Below are 11,867 nucleotides of genomic sequence, written 5' to 3'. Positions count from 1 at the left end.
GCTGGCATAACTGGATTTGGGCATATAGAAAAATGCAAATAAATCCATAACTCTACACAAAACTGAAGACCAAGTAGAGCAAAGACCTCAACATAAATCCAGTTTCACTGAAACTGAAAGAAAAGAAAGTGGGAAGTAACCTTGAAAGTACTGGGGCAGAGCCGGGCGATGGTGGCACACGCCTTTAATCCCAGCACTCGGAAGGCAGAGGCAGGCGGATCTCTGTGAGTTCGAGGCCAGCCTGGTCTACAGAGCTAGTTCCAGGACAGGCTCCAAAGCCACAGAGAAACCCTGTCTCAAAAAACCAAAAAAAAATAAAATAAAAAAGAAAGTACTGGGGCAGGAGACAACTTTTTGAACTGATCACCAATAGCTCAGGCACTATAATCGACAATTGAAAAATAGGGCCTCATGAAACTGAAAAGTCTCTTTAAGTTTTGATAAGAAAAAACTGGCAGCCTACAAAATGGGAAAACATATTCACCACCCCACATTTCACAGAATTGATCTCCAAAATATATAAAGAGCTCAAGAAACAATACATAAAAAAAATCCAATTAAAAAACGGGTATGATACTGACAAAAACAGAATTTTTCAAAACAAGAATTTCAAGTGGCCAAAATACACAAAGAAATGTTCATCATCCTTTGCCATCAAGGTAAAGTGAATCAAAACAAATCTGAGATAACACCTGTTAGAATGGCTAAGATCAAAAACACAAATGACATAAGATGGAGAGAGTGTAGAGCAAGGGGAACAATCCTCCTATTCTGGTGGCAGTACGAACTTATGCAGCCACTTCGGAAGTCGAAATAGAGGTTTCTTAGAAAATTGGGAATCGATCTACCTCAAGACTCAACATTAGCACTCTTGGGCATGTCAACAAAGGATGTTCCATCCTATCACAAGGACACTTGCTCAGCTATATTCATAGGAGCTTGACTGGGAATATCCAGAACCTGCAAACAATGTAGATACCCCTCAACTGAAGAATGGATAAAGAAAATGTGGTACATTTACCCAATGGAATTATTACTCGGCTGCTTAAAAAAATGACATCAGGAAATTTGAAGGCAAATGGACGGAACAAGAAAAAAAAATCCAGAGTAAAGTGACCTGGACCCAGAAAGACAAACAGTATGTATTCACTCATAAGTGAATATTAGCTGTAAAGTAAAAGATAACACATGCTATCTATAATCCACAAACCCAGAGAGGTTAGGTACCAAGGAGGGCTCAAGGGAGGGACAAATGGCTCTCCCTGGCAAGGGGAAATAGAAGATATCTCCTAGGTGTAGGTGGGGATAAGAACTTGAGGGACGCACTTAGGGGGTAGGTGGAGGAGAAGATTACTAAAAAAGATGGCTGGGAAGAGGGCGCACTTTGGGGTCAGTTAGAAACCTACAGCAATGAAAATGCCAAGGAATCTACAAGGATGACCTCAACTAAGACTTCTAGAAATAGTGGATACATAACATTAACTGGCCATCTCCTGTGATCAGATTGGTGGCCACCCCAATTGCCAGAGAGCCTTCATCCAGTAACTGATGGAAATAAATGCAGAGATCCACAGCCAAACATTAGGCAGAGTTTGGGAAATTCTGCTAAAGAGAGAAGGAAAGATTTAAAAAGTCTGAAGAGTTACAAGAAAACCATAGAAACAATTAGCCTGAGTCATGGGCACTCACAGAATCTAAACCAAAATCCAGGGAGCCTGTATGGGCTTGACCTAGGCCCTCTACATTTTATATGACCGTGGGAGCAGAGACTATCCCTAAGGCTTTGGAGGCTCTTAGACATCCATTCCCCATACTGGGTTCCCTTGCCCGGCCTTAATACAAAGGGAATTGCATAGTCTTACTGCAGAGCACATGCCATGACTTGTTGATATGCCACCATATGCCATCATATCCATAGGACAAGACTTCTAGAAATCTAGACATGTCCTATGGATATGGGATGCCTGTCCCTTTCTGAAGAGAACCAGGAGTGGATTGGAAGGAGGGGGAGGGCAGTGGAGGGCCAGAATGGGAGGAAAGAATGGAGGGAAAACTGTCGTCATGATGTAAGACAAATAATTTTAAAAGCAAACCAGATTGAGCTACCAAGTAACTACATACCTAGCTGTGCTCTCCCTCTACCCTGTAGCTTGCCTAGATTACTTACTCTGAGTCAAGCTGTTGGCAACTCTTTGTCTAAAGACCCAAGAATCAAAGACAGCTCACATCTTTGCCCCAGCTATGTAAATTGTATTCTCTGCACATGCTATGAATTTCCAAAAGGAAGCAGAGGAAGTCTTGCTCATTCTTAAGTTTTGCATTTATAATGGAAAGAAAGCACATTCCTTTGTTATGAAGTATTTTCTTTTCAATTGAAAATTAATTCTTTTGTACAATATATTCTGATCATGGTTTCCCTTTCCCCATCTCCCAGAACCCCCCATTTCCCCACCCATCTAATGACAGACCTCCATTCTCTCTCTCTTTAAAAAACAGGCAAGAGCCAATATGGTGACTCACTCCTTTAATTCCAGCATTCAGAAGTCAGAGTAGGAAACTTTTTGTGGGTTCTAGGTCAGCCTGGTCTACATAGTGAGGTCTAGGACAGTTAGAACTACATAGATTCTATAAGAAAGAAAGAAAGAAAGAAAGAAAGAAAGAAAGAAAGAAAGAAAGAAAGAAAGAAAGAAAGAAAGAAAGAAAGAAAGAAAGAAAAAGAGAGAGAGAGAGTGAGAGAGAGAGGAAGGAAGGAAGGAAAGAAGGAAGGAAGGAAGGAAGGAAGGAAGGAAGGAAGGAGAAAAAAAACAATTTTTTGAAAGAAAAAGCACAAGTGTCATGTACAGATAAAACACATGTAGAAACCAAAATCTATAAAAACACAATTAGAAATCATAACGCACAATCAAGACTAGTAAGATAAAAATATGCAAAGGAAAGACCTACCATAAGTATACTTTATATGCCCATTGAGACTCCATCGGAGAAATCTCAAATTTCCTTCCCTGCGGGCATGAATTGGAGTGTTTGGGTAACTCAATATACACTCTCCATTCCAAGTAATGGGACCATTTGCATGCTATGCAGACCCTTTGAGGACTGCCAGTCTCTGAGTTCATATGTGTCAGTCCTGCTGGTATCATCCATGCCCTCTGGCTCTTAGAACCTGTCTGCCTATTCTGCACATTTATTTCCCTTGGCCCCGATGGGAAGGATGTGAAGACATCCCATTCATGATCTAGTGGTCCACAAATCTGATTCTGTGCATATTATGGGACTTGTGCATATTGTGGAACTCAGCAATAGTTCCCATCAACAGTAAGAGGAAGCAACTGAAGCATTTTTTAACTTCTGTGTATGTCTTTCTTGTGTTTGTGGGTCTATGCATAAGTTGAAGAGATAGAAGTATATACAGTTGGATAAGGGATAATACTTGAAAGCAATATGGAGTGTGTAGTACAGATTAATAAATGCAGGCTTCAGAAAGGCCAATTATTCTCTCAGAAATTGTGGAATCTGATGTCCAAGGGCAATACATATATATTCAGTAAATTTTCTTAGCATCCAGAATACATACACATTCTGGACAGTGGTGGCGTCATGCAGAAAATAATTCTGTAAAAATGATTAATAAGCCAGGAGGTGGTGGCACACACTTTCACAGAGGGAGAAACAAGTGGATCTCTGAGACCAGCCTGAACAACAGAGGATGTTCCCAAGGAAATATAAAGAAACCCAGAGTGGAAAACAAACAATAAAATCAATACCTAAATAATGAAAATTAAAAAATTATCTCAGCACAATAATTGAATGATTATGAATCTCATCAGCTACTTTCTAAATTTCCATTCTAATCATATTATTAGTAAGATTTCCTACATAGATACTTTTCACAATTTTAGGAATTGGGAAGTTTCCCCAGGCACATAACTACTACATGAATTTGCTTAGCAACCCCAGAATTGAGACTCAAAAAGAGGGCCTACACTAAATAACCCAAATATTGAATCCAGCAGCTATATCCATTGAACTGCAGTCTTAACTTCATATGAAGTTGCTTCTTAATCTCAGAGAACACCTTAACTGAATAAAAATTACAAAAAGAATACCAGACATTTAAAAACTGCTAGGTAAATGAACAAAGAGAAAAGAAAATGAATGAAATGGAAAATATCCCTAAAACAGAAACTTCAGTTTGGGTAGACGTGGAAGACCTCCCCCCCAATGATCCCACCTTCATCCCGTCTTCCCCCAACCCCATTCCACATCCATTCCTCAGAGAGGGTTAAGCCTCACATGGAGAGTCAGCTAAGCCTGGCATCTTCAGTTGAGGCTGGAAGAAGGCCCTCCCCACTGTATCCATGTTGACCAAAGTATCCCTTCATAGGGAACTGACATAAGAAACCCAGTTCATACTGGTTTACCTACCAGTGGCCAACTAACTGCCCAAGCCACACAACTGTCGCATATTCAAGGACCTAGTTCAGTAGTAGGCAGGTTTCCCAGCTGTCAGTCCAGATTCAGTGAGCTCCCACTACCTAGCTAGGGTCAGCTGTTCCTGTGGGTTACTCCATCATGGTCTTGACCCATATACTCAAAATATCGCTCCTCTCTCTCTCCAACTAGATGCCAGGAGCTCAGGGCACTGTTTAGTTATAGAACCACTTTTCACAGCAGTGAGCTGTGCAAAGATACTGGCAGTCATTTTCTTTGCTGACTTTGTCTCTAGAGACATTTTTTCAGACACGAAGGGCGGGTGACAAATGCTCACCAGCTCTTCCACGGAGCCCTACTGCCATCATCAGGATGGAGTTTCACAACTCACAGTGCCACTGAGCTTCCTTCCCATGATTCTTAGCAGAACATGGCAGAAGATGGCCACTGCAGACAACTACAACTGTAGGTGGCAACTCGGGTTCTGTGACTTCTATTAAGACACCAACAGAAACATGGATGTAGAGTTTTCTGACCAGAACCTGGAGAGGGATACGGCTTCCAGCCCTAGGACACAAGCTAATAGATTCATTCCTATTGCAAGCTGAGCAGTGTAAACCCCGCCCCTCCACATCCTGTTCCTGGATCTCAGGACAGGTTTGTACTAGTAACTGGGCCTTCAATCAATAAAGTTTACATTAAGGCTCTAAAATGAATCATGATTTCAGACTGCCTACAGAAAAAGAAAATGCTATGAGGCCAAAAATAAGAGTCCCCTCTCCCTGACCCTCACCTTCAAAATGCCTAAAAGTAGCATTGAATACGCAATGTGGCCATGTTGAAGGGTACTTTTGAAATACGTTCCACATGATGGCAGTGTTGCCCCACTGCAAGGAAGGTATGAGGCATACATCTCTCTGCCCCCGCCTTCGCAATTTGAAAAAAACTACAATACAAAAAAAAAAGAAAGCAGAGTCCAGCAATATATCAGCCCTGCCTTCTTCCTTCAGTGAGAGCAAAAGTGACTGACTGACAGCTTAGCCTCCATTTTAATTTTATCTTAGTGCCACAGCTAGTAGCTCTGTTCCTTCATCAGGAACCACCATCAAAACACTAAAGACAAAAATCCAAAGAAGGGAAGAAGGAAAGTACATGGAAACTGATGGAAGCAGGAGGGAAAGGGGAAGGAGATGGAGAGCTGAGGTGCCCACCTTCTCAGGCCTCCTCTGTTTTGAAGCAGTCAGTGGCCAGTCAGTGATCAAGCCTTGAGTTTCCTCCTCTCCAGCCGATTCTACCTCTACTGCATATGCTGGTGTAGGACTGTCTGGTGTTCGACGTTAAATCTTAGGCTCCAGTTCTAGGAAGAATAAGAAAATGCAGCCAATCAATCATATCTAGAAGCCAGGAAGGCTGGTTCTCTGCCAGATTCACTTCACAGATTCCCTGGGAACAACCCACATCCTGATCCAGGCTACAGGACTTGCATGTGCAGCTGGAGGTTGACAACCCCTCTGTGATGACCTACCTAGGACTCAAGGTTTAATGGTCCATAGTATTTGGAGTGACACATATATTAAAAGGATGATAAGTTCCACTCAGACAGATCAAAGAGTTGGATCTATAAACTTTTGTCCTATAAATCACACTAAATATCTAATAATCTTCCGTCAAAATTGAACCATGTTATGCATTGCTACTCATACCTTTCTTTTTGGGACAATTTTAGAGGTGACAGTAACACACAGTTTTAATGTCAATGGAGGCATGGATATCAAGGAAAGTAGGGAGAAAATTTGCAAAATGAAATTGTGCACTACTTTAAGTAGAACATTCTCAAATTTTGTAACTATTATTTAGTATGAATTTGTGAAAAGTTTTCTTCAAAACTATACAAAGTTTGAAAGGCTTTTCTTCAATTTAAAGCCAGGTATGTTGGTGCAGGCATCTCTGAATCTTTTCTTAATTTAAGTTGCCACCTCAAAGTAGTAAGTAGATTTGTTTCCTGCCACTGAGCATACCACAGCACATCCAATTCCCTATCCCAGCCTCTAGGGTGGGGCCTGTCTCTCCTTAGAAATTCTTCCCTTGAGGGATAAGACAACTGAAGATCAGAACCTTACTCAGTCAACAACAGAAAAGCTTCTTCCTGCACCATATGCCCACAAAAACAGAGACCAACAGTCATATAATATGCAGAAAGTAACAAACTTTAAAATACTCAACCTTAAGAAAGAAGGAAGGAAGGAAGGAAGGAAGGAAGGAAGGAAGGAAGGAGAAAAAGAACAAAGTCTCCAGGAAACTCCCCCCCGCCCCCCAGGGCTCAGGAGCTCTCAGGAGAGAAGATGGATAGAGTGGTTTAAGAGTCAGAAGGGATGGAGGATGCCACTGAGGCCTTCTGGACACAACATGGCTACAACACATATCAACTCACACACTGAGGCAGCATGCACAAGGCCTACATGGCACTGCTCAAGATGGGGTCCTGGAGCTGAAAGGAGAAGATGACACAATTCCAACCCTAACCCCAAAACTATTTCCCATTGACAGCCAGTTAGAAATGCAAAATTAGCTTTCCTCAAGGAAGGACACTGAGAAATCAAACTACTCTTGAAGCCGGGCTTCATGCCCAGCAGTAGAGGGTCACCAAAGTAAATTTAATTACATTTGGAGTTTCTATCTCATAATGAACTCAGAAAATTTAAAAACAAAACAGAAAAATCTTACATATATATATATATATATATATATGTGTGTGTGTATATATGTGTGTATATATGTATATATATATATATATACACACACACATACATCAATGCATACTTACAACATACATACGCACACACTGGTTTGAAGGCGTAAGTCACAAACAATGCCACACCAATTCGGGGTTATGATTATTAGGGTGGTATTTATTTAAAGGGGAAAAAACTTACAGATCACTGTCCCAGGCAACAGCCCTCTACGCAACCAGGAAAGGAGTCTAGTCCCCGGTGGAGCAGGAAGTGAAGAGAGCGAGGAGAGGGAAGTGGCCGCTTTTTTAAAGGGAGAGAAACCACGCCCCAGTGGGCTGGTACCTCAGCGGTGATAGGCTGGAGGAGTGGGAGGACCTCCCGCAACACCTCCCTCTTTTGTTTAAATAAGAGAGTTCTAAACCTACTATGAAATTATATACAATAAGTACAAATATCCTATTCTAACTAGCTTAGGTCTTGTATAATAAATAACTTGGCCAAGTCATGAGAGAAAGTAACTACATTTATATAGTCTTCAACCCCATCAAAGATCTGAGAAGGGAAATAATGTTACCTGGGTAATTAGGAAGTTCAGTAAAACAACTTCCAAAACATGCAACAAATCACAGAGACAACTGGCTACCTGGGCAATCACCCAAAATCACGTTAGCAGCGTTGAAGCAACCAACTTTGGCTAAGGCCTAACATAACTGACATACCATTTTCAAAGGCAAGCAACTTTTCAAAACTATCTTACCCTGTCTTGGCAGGATATGACAGCCCTGTTTTATCCACTGATGCATGCTCTGTATCTTTGTCAGTTGTTGAGGTATGGGCATTTCTTTGCCCAAACGCCAGTTCTGCCAAAAAGAAAGGCTCCAGGTGGAGTGTCTTTGGTGCTCAACATTCTCTCGGGAATAGAGTGGTGTTGCCAGGAGCAATTGTGTCTCACAACCACAAAACTTTGAGTTAGATTAAAGGCCATTTTCTACAGCTCTTTGAAGAAGTTGAAGATTATCTATCTATACTGAGTATAATCTCTCTATATATAAAGAACCTGATTAGTCTATTATAAATGACAAACTTAGATGACTATTAGTCTATATAATTCTCAATATCTATCTAACTTAAAGACTAAGACAATAAACGACTGTGAAACAAATGACGACAAGGACCTCCAAATATAAACAATGTACAAATATACATTGCAGTAGGTAAATATATATCAATACACAATCATTATATAAGTATCTTAATCAGAGGTAGAAATGTACACTGCAATATGGTAAATATATACAATATATATATATATATCAATACAATATATGTCAATACATAAAAAATGTTTTAAACAGAGGTAGAAACATGCATGCGTACAATAGTCAATATAATTTAACTTTGTATCAATATACAAGAATCTATACCAATGTATTTGTCTAAAAACAGTAACTCACAATTACAAATCTTTTATCCCATCATCCCTCTTTTTTTTCTTTCAAAATGATCCCTGAGCGTATAAAATTCCTCCCCCAACCCTCAATCGTATACTAATTATAATCGACCCCTAAATGATGTCCCTAAACCCAAGGGCAAGTTTTATTGGGAAAGGGGACGTCGTCCTCTAGAATTACTTCCAGCTGTCATGGGGGCGACGTTCTTTCTGGGGGATCCTGTGAAAGTGAAATGATGGTTAAATTTCAAGATCAATGTCTTTTAAAATTGCCAATAGTCTCTGAGTATTTTGTGCAGGTCTGGCCAAAATGTTGTATAAGATGTGCACCATTTTCAGCTAACCAAGTTGGAACTGTCTTGTGCAGCTGGTACCCAAAGCAGGTCTTGTAGTAGCGCTATCAGTATTATGACGTCATATCAACCAGGTGGAGTTGCTGTTATGGGGCCCCATCTTCTTCCTGGAAACTTCAAATGTCACTTCAGGAAAAACTCATTGTTCATTATGAAAAACTTAAACATTAATCATATAGACATATATAGACATATATATATATATTCAATGAAAGACATGATAGATATATTCAATGAAAAGTATGATAGATATGAAGAAAAGCAAAGATGTTTTCTAAACTCATATTTCTTTCTGTCCCATATCATGGTTCTTGACATGAGACAGAAACTCCAGAAACTCTGGGTTTTTCTCTTACTAACAGGCTTGGAATTGGAGAGGGACTGAGCCAGAGTCCAACTTCAAAACCAGCTTTATAAATTTAGAAATATGGTTTAATATTACTTACACAACCCATTCAGTTGTCTTGATATTTCCTATTGGGCAGGTATTTTTCCATCTGTCAGTATCCAAACATCCAGGGTCCCTTGAATTTCTCAAAGATGAGTGTTTTCCTGTGGAGATAAGAACAGAACCCTGCCCCCATTCTATATGTTTTTCTTACCACCTGTATGAATATCATCGTTGTGGATGAGTTGTCATTTCTCCTTTCCAAGAGGTTTCTCCTCTTCAAATCGAAACTTTATTAATTTTGATGGTATCCACAATTTTTCTTCTCCTGTGGAAACAAGAGCAAAACCCCTTCCCCAACGTAGCACATCTCCTGGCTTCCACTGAGAGGTCAGCACATCTTTGAAATAAATCGGTTGATTTAGTTCAGCAGACTTTTCCATTATCCAATGTCTTTCTGCTGCTGTCGTTCCTTTCTCATTAGCGTTAAGAAAATTCAAGGTTAATAAAGCATTATGTAATCTATTTCTGGGGGTATTTTCAGTCCCTTTCTGTTTGTTCAGCATATCCTTTATAGTACGATTTGATCTTTCTATAACTGCCTGACCTGTAGGATTATTTGGTATACCTGTAATGTGTTTTATATTATAATAATCAAAAAAGCGTTTCATTTTCTTAGATACATATGCTGGACCATTACCTGTCTTTATTTGCGCAGGTATACCCATGATGGCCATAACTTCCAATAAATGTATGATTAGCTCAGGGCAGTAGCCCATTGAAAACCTGAATACGTGTCTATGGTGTGGTGTACAGATTTTAATTTACCAAATTCCATAAAGTGGAACACATCCATCTGCCAGATTTCATTTCTCTTAGTACCCTTTGGGTTACTCCCTGCAGGCAACGGTGTTTGATTATAGAAAGAACAAGTAGGGCATCTCTTTATAATGTACTTAGCTTGTTGCCAAGTAATGGAAAATTCTTTCTTTAGGCCTTTACTATTGACATGATGCTTCTTATGAAATTCCGAGGCCTGCAACACACTTCCAATCAATAATTGATCAATCTCAGCATTGCCTTGGGCTAGAGGACCAGGCAGACCTGTATGGGACCGGATGTGTGTTATGTATATCGGACAAAGCCTGTTCCTGATTATGTCTTGTACCTGGATAAACAATGAAGTCAACTCTGTGTCATCTGGTATAAATTCAGCGGTTTCAATATGCAAGATAACTCTTTCTGCATATTGTGAATCTGTAACTATATTAAGAGGTTCTTTAAAATCCCTTAGCACCATAAGAATGGCATATAATTCTGCCTTCTGGACAGAATTATAAGGGCTTTGTTCCACCTTACTCAATTCATCTGACTTGTAACCTGCTTTCCCTGATTTATTTGCATCAGTATAGAACGTACGGGCTCCAGTTATTGGAGCATCACGTACAATTCTAGGAAGAATCCAAGAAGTTCTTTTTATGAGATTAAGTCTATCACTTTTGGGATAGTTGCTATTAATTTCTCCCAAAAAGTTAGCACAAGCTCTTTGCCACGGTTCATTGTCTTCCCATAACTTTTTTATTTCTTCAGTAGTAAAAGGCACTATAATTTCTGCTGGGTCTATTCCTGCTAGTTGACGAAGTCTCAGCTTACCTTTTATAATTAATTCAGAGACCTTTTCCACATAAGTTTTTAATTTTTTACTTGGTTTATTAGGTATAAATATCCACTCTAAAATAATATCTTCCCTCTGCATTAGAATCCCTGTAGGAGAAATTCTGGAAGGCAATATGACTAGGATGCAGCTAAGATTTGGGTTCACTCTATCCACATGTGCCTCCTGTAATTTTTCTTCAATCATTATCAGTACCTTTTCTGCTTCAGCTGTCAGTTTTCTTGGACTATTCAAATCTTTATCACCATCTAAGGTTTCGTTTAAATGAACTGTTAGATCAGGTGTTATCCCAACAGCTGGTCGTAGACTGGAAATGTCTCCTAACAATCTTTCGAAGTCATTAAGGGTCTTTAACCGGTCTCTCCTAATTTGTGCTTTTGCGTTTTAATTTTCTCTAACCCTATTCTGTAACCTAGGTAATTAATAGAATTTCCTCTTTGAATCTTTTCAGAGGCAATTTGTAATACCCACCTAGGCAAGACTTTCTTTACTTCTTCAAACATCCTTTCTAAAGTATCTTTATTTGAATCAGAAAACAAGATGTCATCCATGTAATAATAAATTATGGACTTGGGGAATTGTTTACAAATTATTTCCAATGGCTTACTTACAAAATATTGGCAAAATGTAGGACTATTGAGCATACCCTGTGGGAGGATAGTCCATTGATATCTCCTATTAGGCTGAGAATTATTATAAGTAGGAACTGTGAAGGCAAATTTTTCTCTATCATTTTCTTGTAATGGTATAGTGAAAAAACAATCTGTCAAATCAATAACTATAAGAGGCCATCCTTTTGGTAACAGAGAAGGCAAAGGAATTCCAGATTGTAGTGGGC

General features: G+C 39.5%; 1 long non-coding RNA gene across 1 annotated transcript in view; it reads right to left on the bottom strand.

Moving 5' to 3' along the window:
* Window positions 1-5,755: 5,755 nt before the first annotated feature.
* LOC121441637 overlaps window positions 5,756-11,867 on the bottom strand; it is a 34,284-nt gene continuing 28,172 nt past the window's right edge. Inside the window, exon 7 of the long non-coding RNA XR_005973476.1 lies at window positions 5,756-5,788. This is a non-coding gene — a long non-coding RNA (uncharacterized LOC121441637). The remainder of the gene's footprint in view (window positions 5,789-11,867) is intronic.

This window comes from Microtus oregoni, unplaced genomic scaffold, assembly GCF_018167655.1.
Source record: "Microtus oregoni isolate MIOR12 unplaced genomic scaffold, Mior012 000080F_ref0000499, whole genome shotgun sequence".
NCBI classification, from domain to species: Eukaryota; Metazoa; Chordata; class Mammalia; order Rodentia; family Cricetidae; genus Microtus; species Microtus oregoni.
This window is presented reverse-complemented; position numbering and strand designations above follow the sequence as displayed.